The 25,312-nt window shown below is 40.0% G+C and overlaps 1 long non-coding RNA gene across 1 annotated transcript; it reads left to right on the plus strand.

Annotated features, from left to right (window-relative positions):
- On the plus strand, positions 1–22,963 carry LOC128311431 (uncharacterized). The gene is made up of 3 exons (XR_008289849.1): positions 1–167; positions 714–869; positions 21,419–22,963. It is a non-coding gene; the product is annotated as an uncharacterized LOC128311431 (long non-coding RNA).
- Positions 22,964–25,312: the final 2,349 nt, after the last annotated feature.

Consider the following 25,312-nt stretch of genomic DNA (forward strand, 5'->3'; position numbering starts at 1 on the left):
CAGTCATAGAACTGTCCCTACTTTGTAATAGCATCTTATCTAGAGCAAGCCCGTTTCCTTCAAAACTTCCCAAAATAATCCAGCCCAATCCCAATTCTTGTAATAGGTTCTTATACTTCTTACTGCAACAGCACACGGTTCACCATGGTGTGTGTTTCTTCACTGCAGTGAGTATTAAGCGCCCTTGTTCAATTACAGTTATGTCCTTGTTGTCTTTGGATTGATGATGTAAAACATTTCCATATTTACATTGTAATATATTGACTCAGCCAAGTGAGTCAGGAGGCCTCAGCAAAGGCTTCCCAGAGGAGGGAAGACTTGGATTCAAAAGATGGGCATCATGCCCTGACTGAGAAGGACAGTAAAGGCAGGACATTGTCTCCACGTGGCCCTTGTTCAAATGCACTCACAACCTTGGAGGGTCCTTGGCTCTAAGAAAAGCCTGAGCCTTGGGGGTAGGGAAAGGAAGCAGATGTTGCTTCCGGCCAGAGGGCAGACCTAGATGGCCTCTTGTGTGATGGAAGTCATCGTGAGGAAGGTGTGGAAGAGGACACTCCCATTTCCTACCAGGTGCCATGATCAGGGCTGCCTCTACTGTTACATAGCAGAGACAAAGCTCCCGGGTAGATGGTTTTTCATGTGAAATCAGAGTATTCCTGCTTTCTTTACCTCCATGCTGTCTCCATCTAATCTTTTTTCAAAACTTTCAACAGGATCATCACTATTCACTTTAAAGAAGATAGCATGTTACCAAAAACAACACAAAGCAAAAACCATACAAGTGTCTTCCCAGGTCATGAAAAGCTAGGCAGTCCACTTGAAGCTACAGGACAAACACTCCAGACCCTAGTCATTCAATCATTTACTGAGTGAGTATTAAGTGCCTACTATCTGCCTGGAATTATGTTAGGGGTTGGGGAATCACAGGTACCTAAGACCCATGGCTTGTCCTAGTTCATGGTCTAGAGAGTTATACAGATACTTGGATAATGATGACACAAGGTGCCAAGTGCTCTAATAGGGATGGGCATAAAGTGGGAGCATGGAAGAGAGAATGATTAGCTGGTGGAGGAGGACAGGTGAACGAAGTGGGTTGGTACCTGGGGAGGTGCTCAAGAGGAAGCATTTCAGGTGGGTCCTAAAACTAGGAGTTCAATTGGAACTAAAGGTGGGTGGAAGGGAGGTTAGTGAAGGTAAAGGAAACAGCATGAACAGTGGTAGAGATGGCTGTGTATGTGGGTGTATATCCAGGGAATGAAATGGCTGAAGCATTGGGCAGGGTGGCAGGTAGGCCTTTAAAGCTGATTGGGGCCATGAATACTTCATTAAGGAGTTTGCCCTTTGTCCTAAAAAGTAGGTCTTCTGCTTCTCAAACAATCAATGAGATGGTAGCAGAATTAGAATAGTTTGTGGTGCATTTAGGGATAAGTAGAGTCAAGAAAAGGTCTGCTAAGGCTGCTAAAGTCTTTCCAGCAAGTTTTAGTATCCACACTTTTTCTATTTATAAAAATAATACATATTCTTTGTACAACAGATAAAAAAACAGATAAGCCAAAACAAGGAAGCAAAAATCACACGTCTTGCTCATATAAATTTTAAGACCATAAGCCCATAGAAAAATGAGCAAAAGACATGGATGGATAAATCATAGATACATATGGTTTTTATACATATGGACAAATGACTTTTGAGCATATGAACATATGCTCAAACTCAATGCAAATTAATATTATATTGAAGTAATGGTAATCATTTATTAAGTGCTCATTATAGGTTGGGCACTGTTTTAAGCACTTGCATAGATTATCTTAATTCCTTCTTGCAATAAACCTATGGTGTGACTACTATTATTATCCATATTTTGCAAATTAGGAAACCAAAACACACAGAGGTTTAGCAACTTCCCCAAGGATGCACAGCCAGTAATGTGCAGAGCTTGAATTAAGAAAATAAAAATCAGGGGCACCTGGGTGGCTCAGTCAGTTGAGTGTCTAACTCTTGATTTTAGCTCAGGTCATGATCACACAGTTGTGAGATCGAGTCCCACATTGGACTCCATGCTGAGCTTGGAGCCTGCTTGGGATTCTCTCTCTCCCTCTCTCTTTACCTCTCCCCTGCTTGTGCTCTGTCTCAAAATAAATAAATAAACATTAAAAAAAAAGAAAAGAAAAATCACCCTTAATTCCTTACTCAGAAATAATCACTCTGCTATTTTGTATATAGCTCAGTTTCATTTTTTCAGGTTGGTAAGAAACTATAATTCTTTTTTTAAATGTTTATTTTTGAGAGGGGGGACAGGATCTGAAGCAGGGTCTGTGCTGACAGCAGAGAGCCCAATGTGGGGCTCAAACTCACTAACTATGAGATCATGACCTGAGCTGAAGTCAGACACTTAGCCAACTGAGCAACCTAGGTGCTCCTATAATTCTTTTTAAGTTTATTTATTTATATTGAGAGAGAGAGAAAGGGATAGTGTGCATGTGCATGCCCCAGCAGGGCAAGGGCAGAGAGAGAGGGAGAGAGAGACTCCCAAGCATGCTCTGCTCCGTCGCAGAGCCCATCTCAGGGCTCAATCTCACCAACCATGACACCATGACCTGAGCAGAAATCAAGATTAGGATGTTTAACTGACTGAGCCACCCAGGCACCACAGAAACTATAATTCTTAACTCTCCTCTTTGACTAGAGATTTCCACTCCCATACCCTTAAATATAAAGTTGGCTATTGATTGCTGATAGATATTCTTTATCATGTTAAGAAAGTTTCCTGTTCCTCTATCATTAACAGTTTGTGGCTTAGGGTAAATTGTCTCTCTGGTCTTGAGTTTCATTTCTTGAAGGTGATAGTTACCATCCCACAGGGTTTTTGTGAATGTTCAATGTGATAATATACAATGAACATTATCAGAATTAAGGGTTATTAGTAAGGTTTGTCAGGATTTCCTCACTTTCTAAGTATGCATTTATTTCAGAGGAAGTAGAATTCTAATTTTAGTCCTCTGGTCCACCTTAAACCAGTAAATGCTTGCTGCTGTTTATGTATAGAAGAAAGTACTAGAAATACATGCCTATGGATCCCACCTCCTCCATTTTTATGATCTTAGTCATTTTCATGGGAATTTCCCTCCCAGGTTATCCCATGGCTGCCTTCTTAGAATTCAGGTTTTAGTCAAAGAGTACTCACCAAGGATCCTCCCTGATCACCCTAACTAAAGCTATCACCACTCCCTCCCCATTGACTCTCATATCCATACCCCAGTCTAGTTTTTTCATAGCTTAGAACTTTTCCCATTTAACCAATTTTTATCTTTGTTGTTATAATCTCTATCGCCATTAACCCCCATCACACCACCTCCCCACCACAAAGGCAGGGCTTGTGGTCTGTTTTCTTCACTATGTCCCCCAAATACCTAGAACAACACCTGGAGCATAGTAAATACTCAAACATTTATTAAATGACTACATTAGTCCCTACTTGTCCACGGTTTCAGCTACCCATGGTCAACTGCAATCCCAAAGCAGGTTGTCCTCCTGGTATTGTCAGAAGGTCAATAGTAGCCTAATGCTATGTCACAATCCCTACATCGTTCACCTCACTTCATCTCATCAGGTAGGCATTATATCATCTCACATCATTACAAGAAGAAGGGTGAATACAGGATGTAAGATATTTTGAGAGAGACTACATTCACATAATTATTACTATATTAATTGTTCTATTTTATTATTAGCTATTGTTAATCTCTTACTTTGCCTAATTTATACATTAAACTTTATCATAGGTATGTATAGGAAAAAACATAGTATATATAAAGTTTGGTACTATCTGTGGTTTCAGGCATCCACTTGGGGTCTTGGAATGTATCCTCCACAGATAAGGGGGGGACTATTGTATAAACAGCTTGTTTTCTCTACATTGGTTAATTGTACAAGGTACAAAACCAAATGTTACTAGGTTGTAGAATTACATTTATGAATTGGGTGAGCCCCCAATAGGTTAGTGAGATTAAAGTTGAGCCTGGCTGTCAAAAATAAATAAACATTAAAAAAAATTTAAAAAAGGGGGGGGCACCTGGGTGGCTCAGTCGGTTGAGCATCCGATTTTGGCTCAGGTCGTGATCTCATGGTCTGTGAGTTCAAGCCCAGCGTCGGGCTCTGTGCTGACAGCTCAGAGCCTGGAGCCTGCTTGGGATTCTGTGTCTCCCTCTCTCTCTGCCCCTTCCCCACTCATGCTCTGTCTCTCTCTCTCTCTCTCTCTGTCAAAAATAAATAAACATTAAAAAAAATTTAAAGTTGAGCCTGGAATTTCTGTGAAGTGTTGGTAATTTCCCCAGATACCAGTATATCTCATACTGCTAGAGAGTATAACTATCCTTAGATTGAGGGGGCAGCTTTATAAGAAAAAATGTCTTAATTTAACAGTTAAAAGCGTATATAAGATTGCAAGGGATTACATCAGTGTTAAAGTTTGTTCGCTTTAGGGGTGCCTGGGAGGCTCAGTCTGTTGGGCCTCTGACTCTCGATTTTGGCTTGGGTAATGATTGCATGGTCGAGAGATCAAGCCCCACGTCAGGCTCCATGCTGGGCATGAAGCCTGATTAGGATTCTATCTCTAAAAAATACAAATATATAAATAAATAAGTTTTGTTTGCTTTGTGGTCAGCTAACACTAAATTACAACTTGTGGAGGTTAGAGGTTACATGTAAGCCAACTTGCTGCCTCTTTATATAGTGTAAGTTAAAATCTTCCAAAACTTTCTTCCACTGCCTTGTCACAGGGTTTGAAATTCCCCATCTTGGCATCATTTCATAGGCCCTTTCAGAGATAAGTTCATTGTAAGTTAGAATGGTATCATAACCTATCTGAACCTATCATTAACCAAATATTATTCAAGGCAGGGTCTTGAAGAAATAGAACAGAAATTCTGAGAAGAGGCAAGGAGTAGAGGAATGAGGATGACATCTGGAGCATCGGGTGTGCCCAGAGAAGGGAGGTCTGTATGCAGAATGACAGTGGGTAATCCTGATTTTAGGTGCCTGGAGATAATGTTTGAGATGGAGAGGAGGACAGAGGTCACTGCCTGGAAATGAAGGGCATTTGAAAAAGAGACAAAGGAACTAGAGAAGCAACTGTCTCATTTTTATAGTTTTGCCTGAGGCTAACTTGTCTCTGGAGGTACTTGGTACTTTAAGACAGAAAATGAATAAGATGCTTTGAGGTTCCAACCAGTGAGGAGCTCACAATTTAGGAAGGCTCATGTAAAGCAGATTATGAAGTATGCTATTGTGACATATGGGAGAGGAAGTCATTAATGCCATCCAGATAAGGTAGCTAAGTAACCTTAACTGAATGTGGAAACAAGACCTTCTTGCCAAACTCATGGGCCACCTTTCTTTCTGTGATCAACTGCCCTTTCACCCACTTTAAAACTATAGCAATACTTGGGCACATGGGTCTCGGTTTTGAGCATCCGACTCTTGCTTTCCGCTCAGGTCATGATCCCACGGTTGTAGGATTGAGCCCTGCATTGAACCTTGCATTGAGCCCCGCACCGGGCTCTGCACTGAGCATGGAGCCTGCGTAGAATTCTCTCTCTCTCCCCCTCTGCCCCTCATCCCTACTCTCACGCTCTCTCTCTCTAAAGTAATTTTAAAAAAGCTATAGCCATACTAATATGAACTTCCGAAGGGCCCATGTAACCCCTCTCTAGCTTAAGAAATAAAGCAGTAGAAATGGAGTTGAAGCTCTGCTTATCTTTTTCTCAAGTAGTAACCAGTATTATGAATTTGGTGTTTCACTCCCATGTGCATTTTTCCTTTGTCTTCATTTTCTTGAATGAAACATGTGTTGTTAAATACACACTTTTATGCCAAAGTATGTAGTATTTTTTTCATATTTTCAAACTTTACATAAGTGGCATCACAGTATTTTTATTCTTCTGCAACTAGCTTTGTGCCTTAGTCCTTTCTGCACCACCACCACCTAATCATTACCTTCAGAGACATATGTGGTTCAGGATCCAGTGATCTCTGGTCTCCTCCTCCCCAGCCCAGTCCTTGCTGATCTATTCAGTTTACCTACAACATTTTCAAGCCAGTGAATTAAAGTTGGTTTTACCTTAGGTGAGGGTCAGCTTCTCCTGTTGTTTTACGCCAAAATACAGACCTCGGCTCAGCTGAACCATATGGCATCCTGACAGTCCTAGATTATCACATTGGCAGCCACACTTTGAAAACCAGTGCTATAGAGCATCTTTTCCCCCTTGATATTTTAGCCTCCGTTCAACAAAAAGCCTCTGATACAAACTTACCAAAAGATGAAAGGATAGCATTCCTAGAAGGTAGAGTGGTGCAAAAACTGCTTTGTTAACAGTTTAAATGTACTTAATGACAAAGTATAAAATGAAAACAAGACTATATTAACACCCTAGTGACTAATCACCTGACTATGACAAAGTTTCTTTTAATTTAACAGTCAATACGAAAATCCTCAAGCTAATAGTTATCGAATATGGTCTGACTGGACCCTTAACCACACACTTGGTCGGGTTAAAAGGGCGTCAACTAGTTAGTATAAGAGTCTACATTCTACTACACAGGGAGGAAGGCACAAGTATGCAAGCTGTCTTGGAAACTGCTTCAGTAGGTTTCTCAGGAAGGTTTTCTAAACCACTCTTGGTCTCTAAGTATTCTCATATTTTACAGCTGTAGTCTTACAGATATGACAAAAGTACTTCCCAAGAATCAAATGCTGCAAGTACATAGAGTACGGTGAATTCTTTATCTGTCACAAAAGTGGGGGACAAGTGAAATTCTAAGAAGAAAACACTAGTTTTAAAACCTTTATAAAGCTACTTATTTAGCTACCCAGAAAATTTTTTTAAATGAAGCTCTAAGCAATTCAGAGTATGTGTAAGCTATTCTTTAAATGATATATAACATACCTGGCTCACTGCTACTTGCAGTCTGCAAAGTTGAGTTTGGTTTAGGGTTCTCCTTCTACTTTTGGTTAATCTTTTTCTTCCTCTTCATTTTTTTCTTCTTCTTGCCTGGGTTCTTCTCCTGTGTCATAGTCATCATCATTCTGTGTCCTACGAAGTATCAGGCTGATCTTTGGACTGGATGCTCATGGAAAAAGAACCCCAACTGAAGGTCTTTAGGAATTTTAGCTGTAATAAACCTACTCAGCATTCCTAACTGGGCATTTCAGGACTCTAAAAGTAATTGAAGAATGAGTCTTTAGAAATTGTTTTGTACATGATCCTAGAAGCTCCTTTTTTTGTGCTATCCTGTTGTATAATGCATTCTGAGTGACATTCCTCTTCCTGCAAAGTATTTGTCATCCAATGCAGCCTGTAACCTATGGTCCATAAGAAAAGAAGGGATCAGAATTATCTGGGTATGACCTCATTATATATGTTTTAGTCAACACCTCTTTTGAGAAATATTCACTGGACTCAGAGAAATTCTATGAAAGTCATAGGCTCACCAGCATTGAAGAGCTTGAGCAAAATATCTTTCAGGTGCTATAAAATAGGATCATTGGGTTTCTGACCACATTTCTGAGCAACTCTGCATTCTTCAAAACTTTCATGCCAAAATAAAGAATTTTTTAGGGTAGACTTTACCTTTAGACGTTTTCTAAAGTTTTGTCTTCTTTTTTAATTTCCTTAACTGTCTCCTTAACATCCAGTTCCACTTATTTTCATCTTCTGTAGGCTCATAAGGTGATTTGTATCTCTTATCAAACAGAGGTTGATAGGGACAGGTATATTTTCTCTCAGTACCATGAATTGCTTTATGACATTTAGATTTTATTTTTGTCTGTTCTATCTGGAGTATTCTGAAAGCAGTAAGTCACTGCTTAATGACATTAAGCAAGTCTTAAAAGAAGTTTACACATGCTCAAACTGAATCTATCACATTTTTCTTGGGAAGCTACCTCAGCCTGAGGAATTTGCCTCCTCTCCACAGTTATTTTCTTCCGTGCAGTCTTCAACAACAAGGTGGCCATCCATGTTTGTTGCACCTTGTGATGCCAGTGTCACAGCCTCCCTGGCAGAAAAGAGCCTCCTGAGCATAGCTTGAGGGTCTTTTGCTTGCCTGTGTCAATGCCTTTATCCTCCTCCTCATTGTCTGTGAGGCTCAAGTGTTCTCCATCCCCTAATTAAGACGGGAGGCTCAGGAGGGTGTCAGTGGGGAAAGATGATGGGCAGTCCCTCAGCACCATATTGTATCGTTCTGGTGTCATGTGGCCTACTCCTCCTGGTTGGGCAAATGGAGCTGGTTTTATGTCGCTTTCATCAGACATGTTGGGGGCAGCCAGGTGCCTCCTCACTAGCTATGACTGGGAAGCAGGGACACAGGTGAGAACAAACGAGGATGTGGTGGTGGCAGTGCTTCTGGGGTGAGGACGATGGGCTGTGGTTGGCATGGTGGCCACCACTGCTGGAGAACCTTGCCTAGTGGATTCCCTGTCAGCCTTGAGCTGGTATTTAAATCTGACCAGTAATAGACACATGAAAAGTTGCTCAACATCGTTCATCATCAGGGAAATACAAATCAAAACCACCGTGAGATACAACCTCACACCTGTCCGAATGGCTAAAATTAACAACTCAAGAAACAACAGATGTTGTCAAGGATGTGGAGAAAGGGGGAACCCTTTTGCACTGCTGATGGGAATGCAAACTGGTGCAGCCACTCTGGAAAACAGTATGGAATTCCCTGAAAAAATTAAAAATAGAACTACCCTGAAACCCAGCAATTGCACTACTAGGAATTTGTCCAAAGGATACAAAAATGCTGATTTGAAGGGGCACATGCACCCCAATGTTTATAGAAGCATTATCAACAATAGCCAAATTATGGAAAGAGCCCAAATGTCCATAAACTGATGAATAGATAAAGAAGATGTGATGTGTATACACAATGGAATATTATTTGGCATTCAAAAAGAATGAAATTTTGGGGGTGCCTAGTTGTCTCAGGGTGCTTGATTTCAGCTTGGGTGATGATCTCGAGGTTCATGTATTTGAGCCCCGTGTTGAGCTCTGCACTGGTCGTGCAGAGCCTGCTTGGGATTCTCTCTCTCCCTCTCTCTCTGCCCCTCTCGTGTTCTCTCCCTCTTTCTCTTTCAAAATAAATAAATAAACTTAAAAAAAAGAATGAAATCATGCCATTTACAACAACCTGGATGGAAATAGAATGTGTTATATAGTAAGCATAATAAATCAGTCAGAGAAAGACAAATGCCATATGATTCCACTCATATGTGGAATTTAAGAAACACAACAGATGAATATAGGGGAAGGGAAGGAAAAATAAGATAAAAACAGGGAAGCAAACCATAAGAGACTCTTAAATAAAGAGAACAAACTAAGGGTTGCTGGAGGGGAGGTGGTGGGGGGATGGGCTAAATGGGTGATGGGCATTAAGGAGGGCAGTCGTTGGGATGAGCACTGGGTGTTATATGTAAGTGATGAATCACTAAATTCTACTCCTGAAATCATCATTACACTATATGTTAACTAACTTGGATTTCAATTAAAAAAAAATATATGGTCAAGGTCAGGGCAAGTTGAGGAAGAGCTCAGGAAAGGTCAAAGTGCTGTTCCCTCCAGCAAGTTTCTCCTGCTGACCCTGGAGGCCTCTAGGTCTAAACTCATTTTCTATGAAGTGGTAATTGACAGGTGGTCTCTTTGTCACCCCACCTGCCACATTGCCTTCAGTTTGCTTCTGTGAGGAGGGCTCATTGCTTCCCTCTCCATGCAGACCTCAGGAAGAAAGACTAGTTTACGATTACCAATGTCATATGCAAATGATTTAAGATAAGTAGCTTTTTTTTAAATGCAATTTAAAACATTTAAATTCAAGTTAGTTAACATATAGTGTAATGATAAATTCTAGAATAGAATTTAGTGATTCATCACTTATGTGTAACACCCAGTGCTCATCCCAACAAGTGCCCTCCTTAATGCTCATCACCCATTTAGCCTATCCCCCCACCCAACACTCTTCCAGCAACCCTCAGTTTGTTCTCTGTATTTAAGAGTCTCTTACGGTTTGTCTCCCTCTCTGTTTTTATCTTATTTTTGTTTCCCTTCTCCTATGTTCATCTCTTTTGTTCTGTTAAGTCCATCCATTCCAGTGTGTCATTCATAGCCATGTTTCCTTCTTGACTTTCTGCTTATATGATCTGTCCCTTGCTGTAAGTGGAGTGTTGAAGTCACCTACTATTATGGTATTATTATCAAAGAGTTTCTTTATATTTGTGATTGATTCATATATTTGGGTGTTTTATGTTGGGGGCATAAATATTTATAATTTTTAGGTCTTCTTGGTGGAAAGACCCCTTAATTATGATATAATGCCCTTCTTTATCTCTTTTTACAGTCTTTTAAAATCTAGTTTGTCTGATATAACTATGGCTAATCCAGCTTTCTTTTGACAACCATTGGCATGATAGATGTTTCTCTGTATCTTTACTTTCAATATGCAGGTGTCTTTAGGTCTAAAATGAGTTTCTTGTGAACAGTCTATAGATGAGTCTTGTTTTCTTATCTATTCTGCTACCCTGTGTCTTTTGATTGTAGCATTTAGTCTGTTGACATTTAGAGTGAGTACTGAAAGATATGAATTTAGTGCCATTGCATTGCCTGTAGAGGTGGTGTTTCTGGTGATATTCTCTGGTCCTTTCTAGTCTTTCTTGCTTTTGGTCTTTTTTGTTTTGTTTTGCCTTTTCTCCAGTCAAAGAATCTGGCTTAAAATTTCTTGTAGGGCTGGTTTAGTGGTCATGAACTCCTTTAGTTTTTGTTTATCTGGGAAAGTCTTTATCTCTCCTTGTATTTTGTATGACAACCTTGCTGGAAAAAGAATTCTTGACTGCATATTTTTCTAATTCACATTGAATATTTCCTGCCACTCCTTTCTGGCCTGCCAAGATTCTGTGGATAGGTCTGCTGTGAACCTGATCTGTTTTCCCTTATAGGTTAAAGACTTTTTTCCCTTGATACTTTCATAATTCTTTCCTTATCTGTGTATTTTGTGAATTTGACTATGATATGCCCTGGTGATGGTTGAATCTAATGGGAGTTTCCTGGATTACGAATGTTTTCTGCTATAATTTGCTTACATAAACCTTCTGTCCTTTTTTCTCCCTCTTCATATTCTGGGATTCCTATGATTGGGTTGTTACTCCTTTTTAATAAGTCACTGAGTTCTCTAAGTGTTGTATTATGCTCTTTTGCCTTTGTTTTCCTCTTTTTCTGCTTCATTATTCTCTATAATTTTATCTTCTATATCACTGATTTGCTGCTCTGCTTCATCCATCCTTGCCATTGTGGCATTTATTTGAGATTGCATCTTGTTGATAGCATTTTAAATTTTGGCCTGACTAGATTTTCTTTTATTTCCATAGAAAGAGATTCTGTGGTGTCTTCTATGATTTTTTCAACCCCTGCTATTCTTTTTTTTCAATTTTTTAATGTTTATTTATTTTTGAGAGAAAGGGACAGAGTGTGAGTAAGAGAGGGCAGAGAAAGAGGGAGACACAGAATCTGAAGTAGGCTTCAGGCTCTGAGCCATCAGCACAGAGCCCGATGCAGGGCTCGAACTCATGGACCATGATATCATGACCTGAGCTGAAGTCGGATGCTCAACTGACTGAGCCACCCAGCTGCCCCATCCCCAGCTAGTATTCTTATCGTGGTTCTAAACTCTAGTTCAGATATCTTACTTATATCTGTGTTGGTTAATTCCCTGGCTGTCATTTCTTCCTGTTCTTTCTTTTGGGGTGAGTTCCTTCCTTTTGTCATTTTGGAAGAAAAAAAATTATGAAATAAAAAATTAAAATTATTAGAATCACAACAAAAAATCAAATAAAGGAAGCTAGATCCTAGGTGTGTTTTGTTCTGCTTGTTGAAAGATACTAGGTGTGTTTTGTTCTGCTTGTTGAAAGAACCTTGATAGAAAAGAGCAAAAAGGAAAGGAAAGAAAAGAAAAGTAAGAAAAAATTTAAAAATTAAAAAATATTTATATAATAGAATAGAACAAAATAAAATGAAATAGAATAAAAAATTTAAAAATAAAAAAGTAAGAAAATAAAAACAAAAATTTCTCTTTCTGCATCCAAGAAATAGAAACTAAGAAAAAAGAAATCAATTTAAGCAAAAACAGAAGCCAAGAAAATGAACAAATAAATGAACCAGCAAACAGAACGAACCTTAATGAAGTTAGATACAATTTCCCCTAGAACTGAAACTTTGATGCACAGTATAGTCTATACACTAAGCGGGTGGACAGATTTGTGCTTGCTTTCTGAGGGATGTGCTTGGAGGGTGCAGTTGGGCGGGGCTTGGTGTAATGACTCCATTCTCCACTAGGTGGCACTGCTTAGCTTAGTGGGGTGGATCAGTGTGTGTGTGCACACGTGCGTGTGTGGGAGATGTGGAAATGGCTTCAGCCAGATCCCTTGTCTCTGGCGCAGGAACTTTGCACTCTCACCAACCTGTGACCAAGCACCCATCCTTTGTTTCAGTCCTCCATCCACTCCTCACCTCTACCCTGTCCGTGTCCAACCTGTCCGCTTGTCAGGGGGCACCTCTCTCCAGAGTTTTATCTCAGATGGGGTTGTGTTTCAAAACCCCACAATTCAGGGGTGCCTGGGTGGCTCAGTTGGTTAAGTGTCCAACACTTGGTTTTGGCTCAGGTCATGAGCTCGCAGTTCGTGAGTTCAAGCCTCTCACATCGGGCTCTTTGCTGACAGCGCAGAGCCTGCTTGGGACTCTCTCTCTCCCTCTCTTTCTGCCCCTCCCCCATGCTCTTTCTCTCCCTCTTTCAAAATAAGTAAATAAAATTTAAAAAACCCCCACACTTCAGAGACCCCCCCCACAGCTTGGATACATGCCAACTCTGTGGGGGGAGGGTCTCACTCATCAGTGGCTGAGTGCCAGCTTGCCCCAGAAAACATTTGTGTGATTGTGCAGTGGCAGAGGTTCAGAGATTATGACAAATCACAACACACAGCCAGTGCCAGGTTTCATCGCACTGTGGTGTCTTTGTCCCAATACCAGCAAATGTGACTGCTCTCCAGGGTCCACTGGGACCTTGCATGTGGGGAGGCCATATGGTCTCTACCAAATGTACTCCAAGCAGGGGAACTGCTTCTACCCTTGTAGCACATGGGCCCTCAGACCATGCTGCCTGCTCCTGGGGATTTGCCCTGACTCCTTACCAGAAAACTGCCAGGTATTGAGCTCCAAAACTTCAGACTCTGTGCTCCATTGCTTATAGAATCCTGGTAGTATTGAAACTCTCTCTTTTCTCCCCATCAGTGCTTTTGGGGAACGGATTTCTTGTTCAGTCCCCTGTGACTGTTTTCACTCTTTCTCTCCAGGTACGTTTGGGCAGAGTGCTCTCCTTACATGATCCTGGTGTGTCGCGCTCTCCCCCTTTCTCTTTCTCTCTCTGTGCTCTCTCTGCGAAAATGGCTTCCTACCCCCTGCAGGTTTTCTCTCCCCCACTTCACCTCTCCATACCGTGTACCTGCCGAGTTCTGTGGCTCAAGTGCTGCAGATTGTTATGTCAATCCTCAGATCAATTTCCTAGGTGTTCAAAATGGTTTGATGCTGATCTAGCTTTGTTTTTGAGACAAGCTCAGGGTCTCCATGCTGCTCTGCCGTCTTAACTCCCAAGTCTCTAATGTACCCAAAGTTTAAGAACCAGGGTTGTAGATGCTTATGTTTGAACTCATTGTACTTCACAGATGAGTAAAATGAGGCTCAGAAGGATTAAGAAACTGAGCAGAGCTGCTGATTTTTAGTAGTGCTGTTTTTACTGTCCTAAGAGAGTCTGTCCAGCGAATCAGTCTGAGTAAATGAGGTCTGTGCAGCTGCAGTTTTATTTTAAAATGAACTCTTTTTGGGGTGCCTGGATGGCTCAGTCGGTTAAGCCTCTGACTCTTGATTTCAGTTCAGGTCATGATCTCATGGTTTGTGAGTTCTAGCCCCATGTCAGGCTCTGTGCTGACAGTGCCAAGCCTGCTTGGGATTCTCTCTCTCTCCCTCTCTCTCTGCCCCTCCTCCACGCTCTCTCTCTCTCTTTCAAAAATAAATGAACTTTAAAGTAAAGCAAAATGGACTCTTTCTCCAGGGCACCTGGGTGGCTCAGTTGGTTAAGTGTCTTTCAGCTCAGGTCATGATCTCATAGTTTGTGGGTTGGAGCCCTACATCGGACTCTGCTGTCAGTACAGAGCCCACTTAGAATCCTCTGCATCCCTCTCTTTTTCTGCCCACTCCTGCCCATGCATGCTCGTTCTCTCTCTCAAAAACAAATAAACATTGGGGCACCAGGGTGGCTCAGTCAGTTAAGTGTCTCTTCGGCTCAGGTCATGATCTCTCAGTTCTTGGGTTTGAGCCCTGTATCAGGCTCTGTGCTGACAGCTCAGAGCCTGGAGCCTGCTTCAGATTCTGTGTCTCCCTCCCTCTCTGCCATCTCCAGCTAGTGCTCTGTCTCTCTCTCAAGAATAAATAAACATTAAAAAAATTAAAAAAAAACATTAAAAAATCTATTAAAATTAATAACATTAACTCTTTTCCCAATATGAGGCTCAAGCTCATGACCCCGAGATCAATAGTCACATGCACTATCAACTGAGCTAGCCAGGCTCCCCAAATAAGATAGGTAGTTTTAACAAACACAATAGGTATAGATTCCACCAAGGGAAAGGAGTGTTTTCTCCCACTAACAAACTCCAATGATACTTCGTTTTTTTTTTAACCTTTTGGTTCCAGATCAGGAAGACTACATGGTTTTATGCAAAATGCCCTGGAGATTAATGCTCAAATATTAATGTAAATATTTTAGGTTGTAAGAGACCTTAGAAATCATGCAATCCAGTGGTTCTCCAAACTTGAGTGTGCATGGGAATCACCTGAAGGGCTTATTGGACCACAGATTGCTGGGCCCCACTGCCAAGGTCAGGCTTCCAGGGTTTGGGGTGACCTGAGAATTTGCATTTCCAATAAGTTCCCATGGGAGGCTGCTGGTGCTGGCCAAAACATGCACTTTGAGAACCAGGGTTCTAACCAACTTCCTTATTTCACAGATGGGTCAACTGAGGCAGAATCCCAGCTGGGTTCCAAAGTTGGTTTTAATACTTATCCGTTGTTATGACTTGGCAATCTCATTTAGCTTTTCTGTGCCTGTTTTCTCATCTACAAAATTAGGGTAACAACCCCTGTGATACCTACCCCGTGGAGTTGTCTAATTTACAGGGTGGTTGCTGTTGGGTAGTTATTCAGGCATTTAGTTACAGCCCTCTAATTTGGTTGTGGAGCAGTCATGTGGTTATTAGGTCTATGAACTTAAACATATCCCCCCTAGCTACTAACAGTTTACACCCCTCCTTCCCTTTTGTCTAGGACTTAGAGAGGCAGATGCTGTCAAATTGAGGTTGGACATACCTCAATGTATTTTCTCATTTTGCATTTGCCTCTTATGCTTGTTAATATTTATAAGTATTTTAGTTTCCTTTTTTTGTGTAGAAGGTTTCCAATATTTTCCTTTTGTATTTCTTCCATCTTTAAATTTATAAAATTCTTTACCATCTGATGACATGACCATTTAAGCAAACATTTTCTTCTCATTTTTGTGCTGCAAATTTTTTTTTACCATCTATACTTTTATCCATCTGAGTTATTTTGGCACATGATATGAAGTTTGGATCATGATTGGTTTGTTTTTTGTTTTTTTTTTTGTCCCTAAGCAGCTAACCTCTGGCATGTTTTGTTGAGTAATACCTTTCCTCTCCTTTGACGTGTGTCTGTGAATTCTTTAGTACTTTCTAGGAATGTAGAATAGGTGGGAGACAGATTTGTATCTAGGCCCATTTTTGTTATTTTTATTTTTTTAAGTTTTATTTATTTAAGTAATCTCTACACCCAATGTGGGGCTCGAACTCACAACCCCAAGATCATGCTCTTCCACCTGAGCCAGTCAGGTCCCTGAAGCCCATTTTTTTTAATGGGGAAGTTGAGGCACGATTTGTGTGTTTGAGTCCTGCTTCGAGCTCTGCACTGGTGGTGCAGAGCCTGCTTGGGAATCTCTCTCCCTTTCTGTCTCTCTCCCTTCCCCACTTGTGCGCTCTCTTCCTCTCTCTCTCAAAATAAATAAACTTTAAAAAATTGGGGAAGTTGAGGCCCAGAAAAGTTAACAGGTTTTCTTAATGTTGTGCTAGTTAATGGAGAAACCATGACTAAACCCAAGGTTGCTGAGATCTAATCTGAATTTGAGGTAGGTCTGCATTTTGTGTATCCAAATTTAGTGGTGGAAATTGACTAATAATGTTTCTTCATTTTCTGGCCCCTAGTTGGGCCAGGGGTGCCTATCAGTTAACTGCCTATCAATCAGTTAAGTGTCCAGCTCTTGGTTTTGGCTCAGGTCATGATCTCGCATGTTGTGGGATGGAGCCCTGAGTCAGACCTCATGCTGAATGGGATTCTCTCTCTCCCTCTCTCTCTGCCCCTCCCCTACTCACTTGCACGTGCTTTCTCTCTCTCAATAATTAATTAAAAAAAAAATTACTACTTGGGCCAAACACAATATACTCTCAGCCCACATGTGACCATGGGTTGGTAAATTTTTAACTTTTTCAAAAAGTATTTTTAGCATTGGCATGGGACTTGTAGCCTGACTTCTGTTCTAACCATCCCAAACATAGATCATCTAGCTAATATCAACAGAGAAGCATTTCCTTATTTTTGTCATTCCCTTTCTTCTTCCCCAAATAACCCAGCACAGCAATTTGTATTCCTGTTCTTGTAAGAGACCAGTTGAATTAGATTATCTGAATTCGTTTATGGCATTAATGACCATTTTTGGTAGTTTCCTGATTTTATTGACTTGAATTGTAATCTAGGGTTAGACTAATACATGGCAGGTTACCCTTCATTATGGTTCCTGGAGTGATGAAACTTCAAGGCCTGTAATCAATTTAACAAGATAAAAGAGATTCAAGTGTGCTGCATTTGAAGGGAAACCAGGGTAGTAATTGCATCCTAGTGCCTCTTCCTTTCATTTACCTTTTACCTTAACTCACAAATCGCCCCGGGGAGAGCTTGCAATCTTCATCCTTACCTGTAGCAGTTTTATAAAAAATATTTCCCATATTTTGACATCTTGCCTGAATTACTGTTGACTGACAAATGTGCTATTGATAATTTAGACACTGGGCCACTGATGCACTGTTTAATTAGGGAAGCGCTACCTGAGGGAGGACTGAGAAATTTTATAATGGGGAGAATTAAAAGATCATGCATTGAAGCAGCAGTGTGACTTGTTTTGGAAGATGAAGGTTATTGTAAAATTGTTTTCCTTGGTTATGCCACAGGGCCTTTCAGAAATGGTACACAATTTGGTGATGAGGTAGAGAAGAAAACCTTATCTTCTTCTCAACTCTACCACTTCCTCCTTAGTTCAAACTTCAACAATCTGTCACCTTGATTATTGCAATATCCTCATAACTGGTCTCCCCCACTTCCATTATTGCTAGCTTTCAGTCTGTTCTTAATACAGCAGTCAGAGCAATCCTATTCATAAATCCAGTCATGTTCAAATCCCTCTTTCCAATACCTCCCATATCATGTTAGGTGAAACCCAAGTGATGCCAATAGCCTTCTGGAGCCCTTTGTGATCCAGACTCTCATTACTTCTCTGGTATTATATCCTACTTCTCTCCCAATACTCTGTTCCAGCCATGCTGGCTGTGCCTGTGACACACTGGGCATTGTCTTCCTTAGGATTTTTGCACTTGTTTCCTCTGCCTCCGGTCCTCTTCCCTCAGTGATCTGTATGCCTTGTTCCCTCACTTCATCTGGGGTGGGGGAGAGGGGAAAGTAGGTGATGGGCATTGAGGAGGGCACCTGTTGGGATGAGCACTGGGTGTTGTATGGAAACCAATCTGACAATAAATTATATTTAATATATAAAAAAAAGGTCATCTTCTTACCGGGGCCTTCCCTGATTGTTTGACTTTAACTTGAAACCCTCCTTCAGTACTCTTACTTACTTTTCCTGCTCTTTTTTTTTCTTACCTGATCATATCACTTGCTAACCTACTCTATACTTTACTTATTTGTTTACGGTTTATAAAGGTGTCTCTGGGCAGGGCAGGAGCGTCTTGGGCCCACAAGGTGAGATTCTCTTCATCAGATTAAGGAAAGTTTTCTTTGAGGTTTATTAAGTGCTTTTTCTACATGTATTAAGATAATAATTAGATTGTTCTTTTAATGTGGGAATTACATTGCTAGGGGTGTTTCAATTTTCTCTCTTCAAAGAACCAACGTCTGTCTTTGTTGATGTTTATATTTGATTTCTACTTCATTCCTGCTCTTTCTTATTTCCTTCCTTCTACATTCTTTGAGTTTAATTTTGTGTCCTTTTTCTAACTTCTTGAGATAGATACTAGATCTGCCTTGATTTATCAGCCTTTTCTCTTTTGTAAGATATACACTTAAGGAGAAGGCCACTTTCATGGATTGTTACCTATGCAGTCACACAGGGTACCACACTCAGAAGCCCTCCCCACCCCCAACTTGGTTTATGCTGTTGCCATCTTAAAATTTTTTATTTTATCTTAGTACTGCTTCTAAAATGGAATCTTATGGGGCAATAGAGCATGCACATGAACTTGGTAATATGTGCCATACAAATGTCTGAAATTCCTTGCTACCCTGTTTGTAGATGGTGTTTGTGATGCTCCATGTTTACAGGATTCTCACATGTAAATATGTCATATGTTTATGCAGAACATAAAGATGAACAGTAAAAATTCATGCTAAGAGTTTAAAATTAAAAATTTTCTTCCTTAAAGATTCTTAAGATTATATTTAAATAGCAAATAGAAAATACCACAACAAGTTGAGAGCAAGAATGTGATGAAAAGGACAAAGCTTTATATCGTATCTTTAATGGGACTTCCCCTTACAGCCCAGCTTTTTGGACAAAGGGCCATGCAATTTCATTTTGCACTGGGCCTGGCAAATTATGTAGACAGCCCTGCTTAAATGTCTTTCCAAGCACAGCATCCCAAAAGTTTGACAGAGCATATTTTCACTATAATTCAGTTCAAAATATTTTTAAAATTTCACTGAGAGTTTTTTTCCTTTTATCCATGGAGTATTTACAAAATGAATTTCTTATCTCTCAAACATGTGGAGACTTTCTAGTTATTGTCTTATTATTTCTAGATTATCCTCAGTCTGTTGAGATCACATATTCTGTGATTTTATTCCTTTCCAACTTGTTGCTTTGGGGACGCCTGGGTGGCTCAGTCGGTTAAGCTTCCAGCTGTGGTTCGGCCAGGATCTCATGGTTCGTGAGTTCAGGCCCTCCATTGGGCTCTGCACAGTATGGAGCCTGCTTGGGATTCTCTCCCTCTCTCTCTCTGCCCCTCCCCTAATTGCTCTTTCTCTCTATCTTTCAAAATAAATAAACTTAAAAAAACTTGTTGCTTTGTAATGCATGTAGTCAATTTTAGTAAATGTTCAATGAGCACTTGAAATATATATATTCTGCAAAATTCAGTGCAGTGTTTTTTATATGTTAAGCCCAGTTTGTCAATTGTGTTATTTATATCTTCTATAGCTTTATTGAATTTTTGTCTGGTAAGTTGTTGAGAGAAATATGTTGAAATCTCCCTGTGCTATTATTGTATTTTCTATTTCTCCTTTTAGTCCTGTCAATTATTAAATAATTATTTTATAAATTTTGAGGTTTATTTTGTTTCCATTTTCATTTGTTTCAAGATATTCTTTGGTTTTTCCTTTTGATTTCATCTTTGACCCATTGGTTTTTCAGGAGTCTCTTATTTAAAAAAAGATTTTTTAATGTTTATTTATTTTTGACAGAGAGAGAGACAGAGCATGAGTGGGGGAGGGGCAGAGAGAGAGGGAGACACAGAATCCTTAGCAAGCTCCAGGCTCTTGAGCTGTCAGCACAGAGCCCAATGCGGGGCTTGAACTCACAGACCGCGAGATCATGACCTGAGCCAAAGTCGGTCCCTCAACCAACTGAGCCACCCAGGCACCCCTAAAAAATATTTTTTAATGTTTATTTATTTTTGAAGGAGAGAGAGACAGAGTGTGAGTGGGGGAGGGGCAGAGAGAGAGGGAGACACAGAATCTGAAGCAGGCTCCAGGCTCTGAGCTGTCAGCATAGAGCCCGATGCGGTGCTTGAACTCACGAGTTACGAGATCATGACCTGAGCCAAAGTTGGACGTTCAACCAGTTGAGCCACCCAGTTGCCTCTTCATAGAGAGAATCTTAAGCACGCTCCATGCTCAGCAGGGCTCGAACTCACAAACGGTGAGATCAGGACCTGAGCCGAAGTTGGATGCTCAACTGACTGAGCCACCCAGGTACCCCTAGAACATCAACTCTTGATCTCTAAGTTGGGAGTTTAAGCCCCATGTTGGGCATACAGCTTACTTTAAAAAAAAATTCCATAGGCAGAAATGGTTGGATGAGGAATTACAGAAAGAGCCATGACTAATAATAAAAGATAGTCAACATTGGAAGAGGTATGGTGTGCCCCTCTAGCAGTATAATGATGTTTGAGGGTATCATCTAGGTGCCCTCAAAACTCACTGATGCAGAAATCGAACTATGGTGAGACTTGAGGTCATATTTTTATCCCATGCTGGTGAAACAGACCATACTTGTTATCTAAGTGTAGTGTTTGGCGATATGAGCTTATTATATCATATCATGTTTCCTCACATTTTTACCTACAAGTGGCCCAAAGGAATATCCCCATATTCTAGAAAGGAATAATTCCAGAATAAAAATAATAAGCCATTGTCCTAACTGTTTTGTTATAGTGTAAAATGTTGCACGCATTTTTATCTGGACTTGAAACCAAAAATTGAGAAAAATGATGGGCATCAATTTGTGGAGAGACTAATTACTACCGTATCATATTGTGTCCCATTCTTTTCCATGCCACATCCACCCATATGCCTATCTATTCTGTTGGTAGGAACAGTCAAAAATTGGAGAGGGATGAATACTGAAGTTAGAAGAAAACTCCAGTTCAGTTCTCCTTAGCGGCTCACAAAAGCCCAACTTCAGAGGATAGAAATAAATCAGTCTGTAGGTTCCCTGGATTTACTTTGTTTGTCTGAAGCAATTTATCCGAATAAACTTTCCTCTTACTTCTGTAGTGCTTGATAATACTGTCAGAAAAGATGCTAAGTTTTAAGAAAATAATATTTTAAAGCTTCTAAGAAATAGGCTTAAGAAAATAAATTATGGTGTAATAATTTCTTGTTTAAACCCAAATCAAACTACTTTATCACCTAACATTATTACCACTTCATCTTTGTTGTTGTTGTTGTTGTGTGTGTATGTGTTTAAGTAGGCTTCACACCCAGCATGGAGCCCAACACAGGGCTTGAACTCATGACCTTGAGATCAAGACCTGATCTGAGTTCGAGTCGAATGCTCAACCAACTAAGCCATCCAGGTACTCCTATTTCCACATTTTTTTATGCTTTTAAATTAGTTGGTAAGTGAAGAGAGTGGGTCGCCACACATTTGGTGTAATGATATTGCTGGGAAGGTGTCATCTTGATGTACACAAAGCCTCCTTACTGATGCTGAAATGGAACTGTGATATGAGATTAGGGAAATTCCTACAGCTTGTATATATTCCTGCAGCACATTAAACATTTATGTCCAGATCTGAATTTGTTTCAAACCTCCTTTGTTGCTCTCTCTTTCGCTCTGCCAACTGAATGGGTAAGGGATTCAGCCTCCTGTGCTAGGGCTTTTCCTAAGGGAAAGAGCTGGTATACTTCATTTTTTATATAAACAGGCTGATTTCCTGTTTCTCTAAGACTCCATTTTGTGTACTGAAAGAAAAACAAAAGAAAGATGCAGTTGATTAAGTCCATTCCCCAAGGGTATTGTACTGGGCCAAAGATATACTGTATGTGATTGCTTTCGTTGATATTTGGTGTGCTTATAAAAAATAACAATAGCAAGCATTTATTAGGTTTTAATGTTGTAACAGTTGCAAGTACCTTACATTTCATTTTTAATCTTTCTGATAGCCTATGAAGAAGGTGTTATTATTTCCATTTGATAAAGATGAGGAAACTGAGCCTCAGAGAGTTGAAGTGGCTTGCCCAAGGCACACAGTCAGTCAGTGTTGGAGCTGGAATTTTAGCACAGGCAGGCAGACTATAGATTCCATGCTCTTAGCGAGGAATTGGCAAATTTTTCTGTAAGGCGATAGATAATAAATCTATTTAGGCTTCGTAGGCCATATAGTCTCTTTTGCAAGTACTCACCTCTGCTGTTGTAGAATAAAAGCAGTCATAAACAATATATAAATTAATGGAAAAGGCTGTGTCCAATAAAGCTTTATTTACAAAAACAAATGGAGGGATGTAGACTTTGGGCTATTCATTTGTTGAACTCTGCTCTTAACCACTATGAAATATTGTCACAATGTTAAGGATTAATGATTCATGAATAACCAAGGTGTTTTCCTTATTCTTCTATGCTCTTAGTCTTATAGAATGAAAAGTCAAAAGGATACTTAATATTTGTAACCTTTTGTTTATAAAATATTTCCATATAGGTGGCCCAGTTAGTTAAGTGTGACTCGGTTTTGGCTCAGGTCATGATCTTGCAGTTCATGGGTTTGAGCCCCACATCAGCTCTGCACTGACAGTGCAGAGCTTACTTGGGATTCTCTCTCTCCCTCTCTCCCTGCCCCTCCCCTGCTTGCATTCTCTCTCTCAAAATAAATGAATAAACTTAAAAAAATTTAAAGTATTTCCATATTTATATTTACATATACATTTATTTATATAAATGTACATATTTAGATGTGCAGGTATACATGAACATAGACATGCAGGTACACACAGGGGTATGTGTGCATGTGTTTGGGATATATATACACACACCTCCCTATATTATATATATATGTATATATATTATATATATTATATATATAATATATATACATATATAATATATATTATATATATAATAATAATAAATAATAAATATATAATATATAATATATATGTGTGTATATATATACACATACATATTAAAATGTTCATTGTGGTTATTTCTTGAGTTAGGGAATATTTTGAATTTTCTTTTGTAAAAGTGATGACTTTTCTAATTTTTATGTAATGCATATTTATTACTGACTGGAATCAGAGCAAATTAAAATTATAAAAACATATTTATTGGAATATTTTCCACGTGGGAGGCACAGAAATGGAGAAAAGACATAGCATTGGGTAGAAGCTAAAACCAGGAAAAAGAGGCTGCTCAGGCACATACCAAGGTTTAACAGATCTGACAATATGAGTTTTTTTATTTTTCAGCTCCATAAGTATTCTTATTTTTTAATATTTATTTTTGAGAGAGAGAGCACGAGCAGGGGAGGGGCAGAGAGAGAGAGGGAGACACAGAATCTGAAGTAGGCTCCAGTCTCTGAGCTGTCAGCACAGAGCCTGATGTAGGGCTTGAACTCACAAGTGCGAGATCATGACCTGAGCCGAAGTCGGAGGCTTAACAGAGTGAACCATCCAGGTGCCCCCTGCCATAAGTATTCTTACTGACTGATCTGTGAAAATGAATCTGGACTTTTTAAATGGATTACCTTTTCTAGTTATGATATTAAAATTTGTCAGAAAGCATTAAAGATACATTAGAAGGAGAAAAAAATTGATTTCTAATTCCAATGTGCTTACACAATGAACTTACGCAGGACAAATGGCTTCCCCGTTGTCTAACTCCTGTAGTATGGGTGGCTTCTCCAGGGCCTAGCTTCTATGGTACAAGGGATCCAGCAGCTCCCAGCTGCCCTAAGGTCTTCCTGGTAATGCTCTCTTAGGTGATTTTGCAGCGGAGTGCTTCTGCTAAAACACTTCCCATGAACTCCCATGACAATGAATTTCTGACAAGTTCCAAAGAACAAATTTCTGGCAAGTTTTACTGGTGTGGCATCACAGCAACCTCTTTGCCATCCAGTCAGCCATGGCTATGTCCTCTTCCCCAATGTTTATATCCCAGCCCTATTGGAGGAGGGTTGTGGGACTGAGGAGGAACTCTTCCTTGGGAATTCAATCTCTGCATTGGGGGTAGTGATTGCTCCTTATATATGTTATTTCTGTACAGTGAAACCTTGGATTGCAAGTAACTTGTTCTGCAAGTTTTCAGCAAGATGAACAACGATTTCTAATAAATTTTAACTTGACAAACGAGCAGTGTCTTGCAATATGAGTAGTATATGATGCTGAATGTCACGGGATCACAACTGAGTCAATGGTATACAAGTACTTTGGATTACAAGCCTGTTTCTGGAATGAATTATGTTCACAGACCAAAGTTTTACTGTATTTATTATTTCTTTTGTTTCTTTTATTTTTTTTAATGTTTATTTTTGAAAGAGAGAGTCTGAGTGGGGGAGGGGCAGAGAGGGAGGGAGAATCTAAAGCAGGTTCTGCACTGTCAGTACAGAGCCTGATGTGGGGTTCAAACTCACAAGCCCTGAGATCATGACCTAAGCCAAAGTTGGACACTCAACTGACTGAGCCACCCATGCACCACTATTATTATTATTTTTAATGTTTATTTATTTTGAGAGCGAGCAAGAGCATGCATGTGTGCAAGCAGTGGAGGGGAAGAGAGAGGGAGAGAGAGAATCCCAAGCAGGCCCCACTCTGTCAGCACAGAGCTTGAACTTACGCACTGTGAGATGAGATGACCTGAGCTGAAATCAAGAATCAGATGCTTAACTGATTTCAACCACTCAGGTGCCCCTGCTATTTCTGTATTTAGAATGGTCTCTACTTCTTCCTAGCCAATCCCTTCTTACTATAATTTTCTGTTGTAACTAAATTTTTTTCTTTAATTTTAGAGAGGGAGAGTGTGTGCAAGGCTGGAGGGAGGGACAGAGGGAGAGAGAATCTTAACCAGGCTCCGTGCTCAGTGCAGAACCCTGCACGGTGCTTGATCCTACAGTCCTGGGATCATGATCTAAACCAAAATCAAGAGTCAGATGTTCAACCGAGCCACCCAGGCACCCCATATAATTAATAGTTTTTATAATAAACTTTCCCTGTTAAAATTACCATGTCATTTATTTCACCTGATTGGACCCAGACTGATACACCAGCACACTGAACCTGGCTGCTTACGATATCTGAGGACCAAGCAGACAGAGTCTTCTTAATCAACCAAGAGGGAGCCAACTAAATTGGGAAAGTGAATATTGACCTTT

The sequence above is a fragment of the Acinonyx jubatus genome, chromosome X (genome assembly GCF_027475565.1).
Source record: "Acinonyx jubatus isolate Ajub_Pintada_27869175 chromosome X, VMU_Ajub_asm_v1.0, whole genome shotgun sequence".
Classification (NCBI taxonomy): domain Eukaryota; kingdom Metazoa; phylum Chordata; class Mammalia; order Carnivora; family Felidae; genus Acinonyx; species Acinonyx jubatus.